The sequence below is a fragment of the Brachycentrus maculatus genome, unplaced genomic scaffold (assembly GCF_059751285.1).
Source record: "Brachycentrus maculatus isolate JH-2025_06_01 unplaced genomic scaffold, ASM5975128v1 h1tg000039l, whole genome shotgun sequence".
Classification (NCBI taxonomy): Eukaryota; Metazoa; Arthropoda; class Insecta; order Trichoptera; family Brachycentridae; genus Brachycentrus; species Brachycentrus maculatus.
The window spans coordinates 2,188,285-2,205,336 of NW_028280793.1; the positions used below are offsets into that span (position 1 = coordinate 2,188,285).

General features: G+C 31.2%; 1 protein-coding gene across 1 annotated transcript in view; it reads left to right on the top strand.

Moving 5' to 3' along the window:
- The window catches only part of ds (dachsous cadherin-related 1), a 370,365-nt gene that overhangs the window by 22,387 nt on the left and 330,926 nt on the right, over positions 1–17,052 (top strand). The gene's annotated exons all lie outside the window — the stretch shown is intronic.

A 17,052-nucleotide genomic window follows, 5' to 3' on the forward strand; every position in this document is an offset into this window, starting at 1 on the left:
ATAACTCATTCGCCATGTTATGCAAGCATTACTGTCGAACTGCATTATAATTTGCTATTGTTTTTAACTTGTACAGATTTTACATATTTTATATGTAGGCGGTATGAAGCAGTGCAGTGTGATCCTTTGTTATCAGAACCTATATAGAGGTCTACCAAACACGCTATCGGTATGAATCATGGTCACAATGTATAATAAATAATATTTATTGAACATTTCAACGTCATAATATCAGTCTTCTGTTTATAATGTCAAAGTTTTTACTGGTAACACTATTGAATATTTACCTTTAAAATGAATAGTTACCTTTTACGTTTCAATCAAGAATTAATCGACTAGATGCTAGCAGAAACACTCTCGAAGGGTAAAAAAGTCAGATGCTTATAAAAAGGTGGAAAAATTCTCGATATTAATTCGTCGATAATTCAATTATTTTATTACCAAGTTATCTTACCTAAAATTATCGATTTGTGATTTTTAAACAGACACAACTTGGGTATTTCTTTTAATGAATGTTTTTTTGTCGTTCTATGCGTTCATTAAAAAAATCAAAAGGTTATTTTAATAGCATCCTTACTATCTTGATACATTTTAAGCTCATGATCCTCGGACTGAATGCATAACATGTGATATTTTTTTAGAAAAAAATATTTGTATTTTTCTCTGAAACTATCGTAAATTTGATTTCTGGTGATATCAATCAATATTTTAGTGATAACCACAAAACTAGTCGAGTCAAAAGTCTATCTAATTGTACCTACAAGAAATGAGTAGTCGTAGCGTACAAAATGTAAATTTATTTGTATTTTAAAACAAAAATACATTTAAATAATAATGCGGCATTCTTTTTTAAATTATTCACTTTCTTGACTGTGTAATAGGCTTGAATAGTTCTTACGGGAATGGATATTAGTTGGGTTCCTACTTTCCGTGTAGAATTTTGAACCTAAGTCAATAAACCCGTCTTCTCACCAGCTGTTTATATTTATTCGGTTTAATTGAATCACCGTATTTATGTTGATCCGCCATAAAGTATGTTGACACGCCGCAGGTATTAAGCTAACTGTATCCACTTACATTATAAAGACAATATAACATTGTAAGCATTTTAAATATAAACGTTTAGGAGACTATTCTGCATAAATTGTATGGTTGAAAATATGTATTCAATAAAAATACAATGTATGAGAATTTTTTATTTATTTATTGTTTTTAAGGAAGTTTATATGTTTTATTTATTGTTTCGGCATTAACTTTGTGGTAAGATATGTAATAATGATTAAAGAAAACACTTGTTTTTTACCACTTGAGTTTTATTATAGACTACATGTTTCAGAAGTTAAACTTCCATCATTCAGGTCTGTATAATATCTGTAAGTTATTATACAGACCTGAATGATGGAAGTTTAACTTCTGAAACATGTAGTCTATAATAAAACTCAAGTGGTAAAAAACAAGTGTTTTCTTTAATCATTGTAAGTTTATATGTCTTTATTGATTTGGCGTTTAATTTGTAGAACTCCTTTTTAATTTATTTATTATTTTTTAGTCAAATGCAGATTTTTTGAGTCTACTAAGCTGTATTTTATTAAAAAACCATATGAAAATTAATATTGTGACAGTTGTTTCGCCTAGTTATGTCATTTTCAAACGAATGTAAAGATTAAATGGAAATATAAGGACTATATAAGGATCGTCAGTCCATTTAATCTTCACATTCATTTGAAAATGCCATAAATAGGCGAAACAATTGTCACAACATTAAATTTTATGTGTATTTTTTAATAAAATACAACTTAATACACTCGAAAAATCTGTCTTGGATTTGAAAATTCATACGTAAGTTTATATGTAGTTTTAGCGCATTCGATTCATCTCGGATTTGATCCCAGGGGAATCAAAATAAATACATAATAAATAAATTTAATATAATATTTAAATTAAAGCTTAAACTCTTTTTATTGATAAAATAATTTATGTATAAGGCACTGTGACAATTGGTTGATAAGTCTGTACACAAAGGTAAACTTTGTACAGTATAACTAATAAGTCGCTTCAGTAATTCAGTGTTTAGTGCATTCACGTATCGTACTGGTGGTCATGGTTCGAATTCTAGGGGAATTAAGTAATATTAAAAACATATTTTTATTCATTCCTTTTACTCGTATAACCCTGCCAATAATACATTTTAATTGAATATTCTCTATTATTTATTTTATTTGATATATAAAACATTTGTTACATAATATACGTTCATTGGCCGGGAAAGGAAAGTAAGAAGGATCGGGTAAGGAGTTGAGGGGAAGTAGAGAAAACCAAGTAAGAATTATATGATGGACAGTTAGGGTTCCAAAGATAGATAGTGATGTCTCAGGCGTTTCTTGAAAGTCAGGATACTAAAGTTTTTATTTGCTTTATACTGAATGTCATACTAAATGGAATAACATGTCTACAGTCCTATCAAGACGTGGCCTGAGACTGAGGAATCGAATTTATACAGTAAAACCACAATATAACGGACCTCTATTTAACGAACTTCTGATATAACGGACAAATAACGAAGTTGAAATCCATTTTACGCAATTTCGTCATTTAAGAGAGTTGATTTTTAAAAAAAAGCAAACTTCAAAAGTGCTAATAAAACTTGATTCTTTTTTTGATGCATTATTACCGAAAGCAAGCGTGTCGATATCAAACAGCAAAATCACTTCACGACGAGTGTCCGAAGACAGTAAATATATTTTTTTTTTGTTTTGTAAATACAGTATTTATGTACTAATTTTACAAAAAAAAAATACGAAAAAAAATATTTTCTTTATTTTAAACCTATTTTTATATGACCGACTCTAAGTTTTAACGGACACCCCCTTTCTCCAATTAGTCTGTTATATTGAGGTTTTACTGTATTTTGATTTCTCATCAATTACGTTGAATTTACGATCCCATGAAAATAATCCCTCTCAGGATGTTTTGCAATGAAATCTTGTTGCAATAAAATCTGGGCTCAAAGGTCCTGATTCATTTTAAAAACACACCTATATAAACATGACTTTATAGGAATGTTAATAAAACACTTTTACTGTGTTGTTATATTTACGTATAAATCATTTAAGAGGCCGTTATGAACATCAAACATATTTTTCAAATCGATGTTTGTATAATTATATAAGCAGGCTTACAAAAATAGCATTAAATTGAAATACTCATATCGCTCACTCCTTTCAACAACGTCATATATCAAAAATTGTAAACTTTCAGTTCGGAATGCCCAGATAATGTACTATATCCCAGCGAAGGCGGCGTATTAATATTTATCCGCCACAGGGCAGAAAGTGTTGTTTTTGCATTTTGAAGAAAAGGTGTTGTTTATTTTTTTTAAATATACTTAATATTTTTCAAACGGAGAAAAAACATTCAGGTTTTACCTAAAATGATATGTTGCACAATGACGTCATATATCAAAAAACTAGATTTTTCAGGAGATCGTTTTTAATGTTTGAAAATATGATATAATGGATTAAAAATAAATATCAAGCCACTTATTAAACTTTTACTGTGCAACATATCATTTTAGGTAAAACCTGAATGTTTTTTCTCCGTTTGAAAAATATTAAGTATATTAAAAAAAAAATTAAACAACACCTTTTCTTCAAAATGCAAAAACAACACTTTCTGCCCTGTAGCGGGTAAATATTAAGTTTAAAATATGTCGCTTTTGCTGGGATATAGTACATTTTTTGGGCATTCTGAACTGAAAATTGACGATTTTTGATATATGCATTGTTGAAAGGAGTGAGCGATATGAGTATTTCAATTTAATGCTTTTTTCGTAAACCTAAGTGGCTTATTATTATAAATAGGAACCAAGTTGTAATAGGGTAGGCTTTAACCTTCGACTCTAAGTCCATGACAGTAATTTCGTGACTTCAACCCGAATCACTTGTATGTAATATTCTTTGATTTCTCAACATAGATGAAGAATAATATTTTATGTCCGAGTATTTAGAGGGCTTATGGCTTAGTGAGATATGTGGTTGTCAATGAATGGGTTGAATAATGAAAGTCTTAGGTGTATAAAGTGATCACTTATGTAACAGAGGTCAAAATAAAACATGAAACAAAGGCAAAATAAAGGAATGGGTAAATGATCAAGAGTTAATTTGATGAAAATTGTAAAATAGTTTATATTCTTAATTTTTCTCTTATAATGTTTGCATATTAGGTTAAAATTGTTAAAAACAATAAAAAATATATGCAAAAAGAACTCCACTGATAGATACACAAGGTGGCTTGGTGGGATTAAAAAAAAATTCAAAATTGTTCTTTAAATAAATGTATACAATTTATGTTCATGAAAAAATAAAAACTTAATCCAGTCAATGACAGGTTATAAGCCTTGAAAATGCTCAGAACACCAAATTCTTCTTCATCTATGTTGAGATGTCAAAAAATATAAGTATAACTCCTCAGCGGAGAAAACCGATTTGTGAACAAGTATTTGGAACACTCAAAATGTTTGTGTGTTATATGTATGATGTTTGAGTGAAATCAAATAAACAGAATGTTGTGATAAAAATTACAGAAATTGTTGTGCTTTTAAATTTAATATCTCATTTCCTCTCGAAATTTTCATTTCAATGTGGGTCCATTTGAGGTTTGTCCTCATGAAATCTGATCCCTACCAAACCCGATGTGAATTGACATAATAAATATGCGTGCTTTTACATTGGAAATCCATTAAATTGTTCATATATGTTCCTACATCTTCGAAAAACAGCCTTGCGTTGACTTGACTATATTTAAAGCGACAGAAAAGATTTAACAAGATATAAAAACTACATGTATAAATATGGCACACTGTATTTATAGATTTGGCGTTTAATTTGTAGAACTCCATTTTAATTTACATATTAAATGCTATTAACATTTTGAATGTGTCCAAATACTTGTTCACAAATCTGAACATTTTCATCTCACCAATAGACGTCTCTAACGAAGTTCTAGTGATTCAAGAACAAACTTTCGAAGTTGGATTATATGTATAGAACTTCCAAGAATTTAAGTACTGTGGTTGTCAATAATGGGTAGAACTGTTGAATATTACACGTGTGTAAGGTGATAACTTGAACCAGCCTATGACGGTCGTCAGCCCAGTATATGCCCAGACTTCCATATTCCTCTTCATCTTTGATGAGGTGTCAAAAAATAATATTAAATGTTATGGCATTTTCAAACGAATGTAAGGTAGATAATTAAGTAATAGTTTTAATATGTGCAGTAATAATTTACGGGACACAACAATAGATAATGGGGCATGTAAGTATTTATACTTATATTCATTTTCGCGAAAAGGAAGAATCCCTTGACATGGTATTTTGAGATAATTAATGTTTTTATAGCTTAAGACAAATGTTGATAATTTATAATAGGTTTGTGTTATTTGACTCTAATACGTGACTAAAGTATTCAAGACCAAAAATCGCATGTGTTAAATATTTTGTGTAGTTTTAAGTGTGTAAATGGTGCTATGGACCACCATACCAATACAGGGTGGTATTGTTTGCATGCTGTAGAGATGAGTACGTCTCGAAACCGGTAGACATAAAAGTGGCGGTGAGTGGTTATAAACTAATATTATTAGCATTTTTGTCAAAAAAAGAAATAAGTAAAAATGACTGACCACAAGGTAAGCTTTAAAATAAAGCTTTAAATATTAATAATATTGAGAATAAATTATGAATAATTTGTATAGGCATTATTTATATCAAGAAACATCTCGTATTATAATATTCTCCATTTCCGTTCTTATTGAAGCTCGCCCGTAATATTTTTGTGAGATAATACAGGAATAGATGGCTCGTTGGCTTTAAGCACTGAGAGAAGGCAATTTTCCTCCATGTTTATTTACGTGGCTAGCAATGACGATGTAACCGAGTGCTGTGTGAGATCAGAAGACATAATTGGCACAATTCTAGACCTTTATGCCGCGGAGAACAGTGATTAACGATTATACGCTTTCCAAACGTTTCTCTATTCATTATTTACTTTGTTTTACGGAGAACATTCCTACTCCGTACCTGCAGTCTCACTAAATAACGCCTCCTTATATAATATGATATTTTATTTATTTATTAATATATTTAATTTAATGTGTGGAAGTGAAACATGGAGTTGGCAAAATAAGGATGAAAGTAGACTTATTTTTTTTCATTAAATAACATTCTTGCACAATAACATTTAACATTTAGTTTTTGGTAAGGTAATGTAAATTTACAACATTTTGAGTGTGTCCAAATACTTGTTCACAAAACCTCTGTTATCTCCAATTACAGGAGTTATTTTCATATAATTTTTTGACATCTCATCAAAGATGAAGAAGAATATGAAAGTCTGGGCATTTACGGGGCTGACGACCGTCATAGGCTGGTTTAAGTGATCACTTTACACACGTGTAACATTCACCAATTCTACCCATTATTGACAACCGCACTACTCATGTAAATAATTATGAGTACCTTAATGTTTTTATTATTTTAGAATTTAATAAACCCTGATTATGATAAGGTTCTTGTTGAAACTTGTAGGTTAAAGTATACTTATAATAAGAAACTAATTAAAACAAAGTTGTTTAATTTTATAATGTTCATTAAATGTGCCACAACGTATCTGCGAAAAACATTCAAGAAATTAAATTTCAGTTCATTCAGGTAAAGGCAGTATATTGCAAGGACCTCACTCCAAACTTAGTTGTGTTTATCGGCTCCACATGGATTTCATTATGTCCTCGTGTATTATGATGATGAATTTCTCTATCATAAACCGGCTTGGTGTTGCTGTGAGTAGTTTAAAATATTATTTGAAGAATTGTATTTATAATTTTAAAGTGAGAGAATGTGTGTTATGCACTTATATAATTTTAAAAATCAATTGCACTTTTAAAATTGCAATAAAAGTGATTTTTTTCCTTATTGACATGACAACAACTGATTTCAGTCAGGCTAGATAAAATATTTCATTGCCATAATTAAAATTATTAACACACTTAAATTTTATTGGTGGATATTTGGTATCAATATTAGTTTCCAGTCATGTTCGTACGAAGTTATATTAATAATTATTACCTTTCGGTTTAAAAAAAACTATGCTGTTATGAACTATAATTATACATTCTCGTAATAGCAGTTACATACTATAGGTATATGAATGTAGACACGTTTTAAACAGGAATATTACAAATGTTTTTTTGATTCAGGGATATGTTGCATAATTTTTAAGTCCATTATTAAATAATTAAACAAAATAGTATTTATTCATTTCAACATGATTTTTTGTTAAAGAAAATATACTATAGCTTCCGGGAAGATTACATTTATGCGCATCAAATTTTATACACGTGTAATGCGTCAGTATTCAATTATAGGGAACAGATTCACATAAGACTATCGATCGAGATTCATTCATAAAAAATATAAATCGTTCGTTTTCTCTTAATGTTTTTATCCAGCTTAAAAATAGTAAATACCCAGAATTACATATTCTTCTTCGTCAATGTTGAGATGTAAATATAAATTACTCCTAATAAGTAGATTAACTCGAATTTGTGAACAAGATTCGGACGCACTAAAAATATTGTGAATAAAACTAGTTGAATTATAAGTTTAAAAAAAAATAAATTAAAATGTAGGTCTCTGCGTAATCAAAAGCTTACTTAACTCAACCATAGATGTTGCCAAGAACTGACATAAAATATATGTACAAGTCCTAAAAAGCAGTGTGATTAGCAATCATAGGTAGAATCATGGTGACTGTTATGCATGTATAAAGTTATAATTTAAAATAGCCTATAGCACGTCAAAAACTTTGTAAAAAGTCTAGACTTCCATATTATTCGTTATCTTTGTTGAAATGTCAATATTTTAAAATGTGATTGCATTTTGAAAATGTAAATACCCAGAGATCATTTTTTTCTTCACCTTTGTTAAGATTTCAATATCAATTATAGTAGTCAGTTGATTCACGTAAGATCGAGAACATTTCATGGTAATGCAGCCATATACCATAAATCCTTTCACTCAGATTCATCTGCGAGACGGAGGAAAGTGTAATGACGATTAAAGGTCTCAAACACGCAGCTGATTCAATGTGGACATATAGTACTCTTAATATCGTTACTACTGCTCTTAATGCTCCACGCGTGGTGATTGTTTGTTCCGCTTTTAAGTATCGAGGTAAACAGTAAACAGTCTCTGTTTCAGGGCGACGTGTTAACAAAATAGTATTCTCCAGGGAGATCAACAGTCGGATATTACGCGAGACTATTCCACATTACGGGCAGTACCCGTGTTCATATTATCAACAGCAATACACACTGCCCGCGTAGATTTATGACAAACTGGTTGCATGCTCTCTAGCGATGGTCCTTCGCTTGCAAACAGTCTGGACGCGAAAAATTCTCTCGGATGTGAAAGTAAAATCGAGATCCTGCATAGAAATTCTCGAACCGCGGACGGAATCACTTTCCACTTACTTCGACTGAATTATCGTTTTTTATCCGACATCCGTTTGACTTCAGTCGGCCGTAAAGGACAACCATTTCGCATCATTCGAGCTTCGCAGATACATTTGTATCGAAGCAGTAAGACGATACCACCGAAGGAAAAGTAAAGCGTCCACTCGTCGAGCTTTTATGGAACTGAATAGAAGCTCTACATTTTGCCATCTAAGTTTGCCTCGCGCAGATAGGACTCGATACGTTAATTTTATTCCTTATGCTGGAAAGTGGACGACGTTTATTTTATTTATCGATTCCACAAGAATGTACTTTTTCTTTATTTGATTCCGTCGAGTCATGCAAAAAGTGGATACACTTAATAGAACTTTAAAAATGCAATATCTATCTATATCTTAGCCTACATTTTTTATTATACCTACATATGTCAGGACAGAAGAGTGTGGCGTTCCATCCTTTCTGCCTACCCGTGATGGTATAAATAATAGTAGTAGCTATTTTTTTTTATCATTTAACTAATGGGAGAGAACATAGAATGCCACACTTCTCTGTCTTTGCAAACATTATTCGCCTCTTCCATATTCATGCATCTCCACACACACACGTCGGTCTTCTTCTGCTCCTTTTTCCAACTACATTCGCCTCATAATTTTGTACCACAGTTCTTTCCTCACTCTTACGTTGCGCATGTCCAAACCATCTCAATACATATTTTATTTTTTTTTTACCTTACCTTTGCATTCTTTCCTTATTTCACCATTCAAACATTTTTCATGCCTGTGATTATTCAGTAGACGTTCTTTTAAATTATATAATACCAAAAAAAAATAATTAAATTTTCATCCCCTTAATGAGGGCGATAAAATTCCACAATTCAATACACCTTTCAAACATCTATCATACATCGTTTTGCCGAACAATCGTCTGAGAGAACGCATTTCAACTGCATTCATTCTACTTTCATCCATATTTTCCCAATTCCATGCTTCACTTCCATACATTAGGGTTGGAACCAGGACTACGTCTTGTACTGCCAGTTTAGCTTTATTTTGTTTTTTTTTTTAAACATATAATGAAAAACATATATATTTTTTTTACTTCCTACCTTCCAATAACTTTTCATAACTGTATATTTATTTGGAAGAAAAAAATATTTTTTCAATACATAAACGGCGTTTTAAGCTAGAGAAAATCAATCAAGTTAAATGTTACGTGGTTTTAAAGAATATTAAGTTGCGGGCTATTGATTATCCCGCCTTTATACGCCACACGGGCTGAACGAAAGGCCCAAACACCCGAATGGATCGATCTAACAGGCCCGGGTTATCTCGGTCCAGCGCTAAGCTCTAATGTATTAATATTTGGACATCGTAACTTCGGTATAATTCTTCCATTATCATCAGTGCATTCCTCGGCATCTGTTTCCGCGTGAGACCGGCTCTAAAGGCCATCAGATTGAATTAAAAATATCGCGGGAGACTTGAGAAATAAAATAAACAAATGAGTTGGTAGTGCAAGAATTGGATGCTTAGACGTTCGAGATATCTTTCAAAGCATTTAGACTGTTAATCGAAGAAGAAGTTGTACATTTTCTTTTTTTTTGTTTTTCGTGTTCGCCTTGTGGCTTGTTTTTAAGAGGAATTAGTCTACTGTGATGTTGATTCCTAGTTATCAATCCATATCTTTAATGGTCTGTCCGGGAGTTGCCTACCTTAAGGTTAGCCGTGCAATGGATTCTCATCACATGCGCATACTATTGTCTTTTTCGTCGCCTTTCCAACCTAACGACATTTTCGATCTCGTATATTTCTCTTATCCTGGTGTTCCTTAATTCATCTCGTAGACTCTGGCCAGATATACTCCTTAGAGTCTTCATTTCTGACACTCTTAGCGCGTTTTTTGTTACTGCGGTGTCCGTTTTGCATTCGATCCTATAAATATGTCATGATGGGAAGTAGCACACATGTCTTATATACTTTAATTTTATTGCCTATATAGAATATATTTCCATTTTTCAGGCATTCATAGATTAATTTAGTGCAATGCGTGTATATTATATAATTCACACCTTGCTTCTTGTGTGAGTTGCGGCAATATCTATGGTTGATTTGAGTAAGCTTTTCTGCAGGGACCCTTTTTTATCTAAAAAAAATTTGCAAGATTCTTCCCGAATTATTTTAAATACTGCGAGACGCCTGCAAACATGATTTATTTTATTTTTATGAAGCTTATAATTTGACCAGTTATTTTACTCAGTCACATTTTAGGTGTGTCCTCGGTCAAATAAAATATTTATATGGAAAAACTATTTAATTGTTATTTTATTTTATAAAAATTTTCCAACAAGAAGTGTCGGTGCAAAACTTATATTTTTGTTGAATATTTCCCGAGCTTTTAACAATTGTCACTAAAATAACGTTTTTATTTGGTCATCGTTGGATATAAAAGGTACATTTCATATTATTTCCTGGTAAAATGGCATACCTACTTGTAAAGTATACTTCATCTCCTCATATTTGTCGCTGAAATACATTTTAAGACTTGTTGCGAGCAACTATCTACGGGTCTAACTGGTTAACTCCAACAGCGCGATACCCATAATAATATATCCAATCCAACATGCATGCCACTGTCTTTAAGTATTTTCAATCGATTTTAAGACGGATATCGGTGTTAAAATACAAGCATATTATTCTTTCCGATTTTATTTGTTTAGTACACTCTATCTGATTAAGTTTTTATATTCGTTACGCAACCACATTTATTTTTATTTGAAAAATAGTGACATATTTAAGAATTCTGCATTAAAATTATGTATATATATATATACACCTCCGTAGTGTAATGGTCAGCACGCTCGGCTACCGTTATATATATATATATATATATATATATATATATATATATATATATATATATATATATATATATATATATATATATATATAACGAAATCTCAACGAGCATACGGTTCCAATATCGCAACAAATAATTAGAAGTCAATGCAGGTCTGGCAATCTGTCATGGTCAGTTACAAATCCAGGAACGGACAAGAGATGAAAAGGAATGATTGAAGTGTTGGCTTGATGATGACTGTCATAATGATTTATCCCGCAAAACTGCAAGCAAGTACAAAACGTAAAAGTTTGTGGTAATAAACCACTCCAGTGGAAATATCATAATTTTACTTTGTATACAAATATAACGATCTAAAAATTGTACTACAAAAATACTAAAATTAAAATATTGTTTTTTTTGAATTGCTAAAAGTATTAAATATATTAAGGAATTACATTTGGAAATACAATTTGTGACGAAAAAAATAATTGACAGCAATCCAATTATTAAGAATCCTTTTTTTCTTTCAGTACTTTTTACAATAATACGGAATCCTTTATAAAAATCACAATAAAAAACACTTATGTATACGTATGTATATGCACATATGTCATTGAAAGAAATCATAAATTGCGCTTTCAACTTTTATTTCATTTTACCAGCTATCGGGTTTCATCGTAACCGACATCGTCAAAGCAGTAGTCTGATGCTTAAATTATCTGATAGTTGAAAAAAAACGTATATTTTATCGTTATGGAAAATGCAGTTCCACCAATAAACGATAATTAGAAAGAAACTTTCGATTAAAAAATTAAAAAATATCTTACAATTCCTTGACAGAGAAACAAGGTGCCGGTAGACTGTTAAATAATAATAAAATAAAAAGAAAATATTTATATTTATTTAATTAAAATTATAAAATGTGTAATAAGTGTTATTAATTTGGCAGATTAAATATATTGTTGTGTGATTATTTTGGAGCGATATTTGCCGCAAAAACTAAACAAAGAGCCAATGTGCGTAGTGCGCCTGAAAAACAGCACAGCAGTGACTGGCAGAACTTGATTTTTTTGCATTTGGATTTCAATCAATCTCTGTGGTCAACTTAAGTGTTCCATACACCGCTTCGTAGGTAGTAATAGTATGTCTAGTGCAGGGATAGCAAACTTTTTTGAACCTGAGTGCCAAAAATTTTTTTTTCATTATAATAATATTTAGCGTGCCATGTGCCATGGAAATAAAAATGCTTGAAATGTTTGCGTAACATCAGATTTTTATTATAAACAAAGCATTAATACATGGAATAAATAAGTTCTTATTAATGGTAAAATAAAAAAAGAGACTTATTCAAATAAATGTAGAACCCTTAAAACTTTATTACATATAAAACATTATTTTCGAGGTTGTTTTTGTTGGATTCTAGATGCCATTTTTTATATCGGGTTCATAGCTGGCAGCTTTTAATAGAATACAAGCAGTAGGTTCGTCTATTAGTCTAAACTTTTTAATCACCCTTCCCTTACGATACCAAAAACATTAATTTGTAATTAACTATAACCTTACTATGAGTATTTCAATGTTTTAGAATTTGGCATATAAACCCTGATTATGACAAGGTTCTTGTAGAAACCGGTTGGTTGAAGTGTACCAATAAAAAGTTGTTAAAACAAAAATGTTTTATTTTATAAAATTTAAACTTTTCATTTTTTTGTATAATGTTATTTTTATTATATTTAATTTTTTCTCTTCATTTTTGTGCTATGCGAAATCGCCTCGCGTGCCATAGGTTCGCCAACCCTGGTCTAGAGCTTTAGTGCAGCCCCGTCGTTCGTTTAATTAATATTTCGAATCCATTTTCTCCGCAATAATGAGCTTTATTGTGTCAGGACGCGTAATTGCTATCGAAATCATCGTTACCCGAGACTTTATTACATCAAATAGTACGTTGTTTCGGTCGCAACGCTTGATAGGTTTAAAATTTAAATTAAAACATGTAAATATTAAAATTACATCTCATACGATTATGGTGATGTTTAAACATGCACGTTGTGAATAGCTTCATAAAAAATGCTAATGTTTATATGTTAAACAATCCATAAATGAATTATAATCATACGACATGGATTTTTTGTATCTTGGATTCATAAAGCTTTTTGATACAAAATCAAAATAAGCGAAATTTTTATATCATTTCCCATCGTATTTTTGGTATGGTAACATCAACTTATTTTTTTGTTATAAAAGGTACAGCATAATGTGGAGATTAATGGGTGTGGTAGAAGCGAAGATTGCTTGCAAAGACAGGTTGGTGTGGCGTTCTATTCTCTCTACCTACCATTGCGGGAAGCGACGTGATGTTTAGTTAGTTAATAATACGGTTTGTTAAATTTTGAACAGTGAAAAAGGGTTTCTCATACAATTAGCTAAAATAAAATAAAAATTCTAAGCAAACATGTAAAATAAGGTATGGTACCTATTCTCAGGAAGGCAACATCAACTTATTGTTGTAAAATACAACATAATGTGGAGATGCATGGATGTGGAAGATTGTTTATTCTCTCTGCATACCCCTTCGGAGATCCAGCGTAGTGGTTAGGTTAGGTTAGATTTGATTAGTTAGAGAGAAGCAGCGTCTTGGTTAGTTATATTATTTATTGATTCGGCATTAACATTGTGGAATGACAAGCTCATTATTTTAGTTTTATTTATAAATACGACTAGTTTCGGAAACTTGAGAAACAGATGTTTTCATCTTCTGGTAAAAATTAAAACTAACGAACAAAAAATATATTTAGGGGTATATATAAGTTAATAAATATAAGGAAAACAATAGAAGATGAAAACATCTGTAAGTTTTCGAAACTAGTCGTATATATAAATAAAACTCATGAAAGTGGTATATTCAAATGTTTAATTTTTTAAAATTAATCTAGGTTAGTTAGTTTCTTTTTTTTTTTTGTGAAAATAAGGTTGAAGTAGCAGTTAGTTTAAATAACAATATAAAACATATTGAATAATGATCACGACATATTGCCAGGAGCAAAACTATTTTGTCAATCTGAGAGCTGGTATTTTGTGGGTGCATGCATGCATGTAAGGAAAAATAATGAATGCAATTGGTTCGCTGCAGAACTGAAGTTCATCGGACAACTTAAGCCGTGGTTCACGATTCCCCGAGAAGAATACTCAATTAACGTTACAATCGCGATGACCAGGGGACCAGCGCTCCGCCATTAGTGGCTGCATGGCCTACACGTCCGACTAATCTAGATTTCTTATTCCATTTGTTCTGACACTGGCTGATGAATCAAAAAGATCATTACGAAATAACAAATAGTTTTTGACAGCGATACGCAGCACAATGGGGCTTACCAGATTAGCATATTATCTAACGGCGATCGAAGATTACGAAAAATAATATCATTGGGTTTTTTGTGTGGAATCTACATTCGGACGTCTTCCATGTGTTGAAATATGGTGTGTACGTGGCTGTCGTTACAGAAGTTGTTTTAGCAATCTGTAAGCTGTCTGATCGAATACAATTGATTTTTTTAAAGACAAAAAGCGTTTAGCATATCTTAGGTTGACAAAAGCATGAAAATAAATAGCGGATACTCACAGTGCGTGCGGTTTTATATAAAACAACTATCGTATACATGAAATGTTAAATATTTTTGAACCGTCATGGACAAGTACAGAAAGAAATTGCCATCAATGATTTTTAAAATAGAGATAAATTATAATTATTCAAATATTTCAACGCACTCGCAATATTCATTGTAAAAAAACTTATTGAAAAATAAATATGCATAACATTAAAAAAAAATACATTTCCTAGTAGATATATGAAATGATTAGAGAAAATTCTCATACATATAAATGAAGGTGTTAGTAAGCTCTTAATACTATTAAAAAAATCAACGACAGATGGGAGAACTAAAATTTATATTAGAAATATATATAAATTCAGAAAATTTTAGTAACATTGTCGCTCTTTAATGGGTTGAACGCTGAATATTGCAGTGTATGATGTGAATACTTTAAGCAGTCAATGAAAGGTCGTAAGCTTCCATATTCCCATTTCATTACATTCTTCATCTCTTTTGAGATTTCCATAAAAATCATAGTTATATCAAAGAGGGATATTATTATACTATATGCTAGTGTTATTATCTAGTTAGGTAGATACTGGTTGTAAAATCAGCGTTATCAAGTTATTTCCAGTACGTTTTCCTTCTCGGTTATTGAATTACCAGAACCTTTTATTTTTGACATTTGAATCAGTGCTCACACGTTTGGAATAATAGACGCATTTCATTATTTCTTTCATAGACTTACTGTTATGTTGCGCAATGGAAATCAAAGCAAGCAATCTCGGTGTGTATCTCGGGTTGATTTGGTACAGGCGGATAATCATTTATATATAGATTGAACAACCGTTATGGCCTGTCCGCTAGAGCCCACAAATTGTGAAACAGATGAAAACTTTCATGTCGCTCCTTGCAAAGAGATAGGTCACGAGTAGGAAATGGTATCCCATGAGCCAGGGAGAGAAATACCCGTTGAAGAGGTGCCTCGCTTTTAGCGGAGTGAGTTCTAGGACGGGTATGCAGATGTATGAGCTAGAGGCTGTGGGCTATTTCCCAGTTAAGGACCATCTTTGTCTCTAGAGACTCCCATACCGCGCATACTTAGATGTAATCGGGCTTCTATTTACTAAGTGCTTTATTCTTCAACTTCTGCCGTGCACATTTCCGTTCCTTCCCAAGGAGATCATCTCTATTTAATTACAATATTTATGGTATACTCTCCTCGAATCTTCTCTAACTGTGACTATGTACAAGTACCCACTGCTGTCCTATACGTTTTTTTCTTCGATTTCATTCATTTTATTTTAATAGTATGTATTACTCCTCCGTTACTATACTAATTACCGGCGTTAAATTGTTAATCACAACCATGAGATTCTTCATACACCAACTTTTTATTGCTTTAGAACGATGGATTATTTCACCTTTATATCGATGCACACAATATCGTATTATTTAAAATAAATATTTAAAAATAAACCTTTTTTCATATCTACGTTATAACCATTAGTGAAAATTTAATGGATATTTTCATCGGCTATAAAAAAGGTATTACTTGTATTGTATTAAAAGTAGACATATATTTATCTGAAACGTACTTTTATAGTCATAAAAATGATAACTTTTCGATTGATAATATTGACATTTTATTTTTATACGATTCCTCGTTTAGTGGTTTATGTTTTATATCCATTTGATAAGACACATATAAAAGTGTGGTATTTTAAAATAGATAAAAACATTAAAATGCACTTAAAAATTCCTTATATTACCATTCTGTTAAAAACCAATATTATATGTTTATGCTTAAAACGTTCAAAGATACTTAATTTACCTAATCGTCGTTTTATTCTTGTAGAATAATATATTCACAGCCTCATATATTTTTAACGGCCTATCAAATTGAATAGAACTTGATGTTTTACAATAGACTTATCTGTTCATTTACTATTTAATGTTCTAGTATGTAACCAGCGCTTACGTATTATATATGAATTATAGACAGTCTAGATCTGTACGATACTCCTACGCAATGACTTCCTTATCAATAAGTGATGTATAAGGTAGAGTAAGTATGGGTCAACGGGTACCGCTTATTTCAAAAGATACGATTTG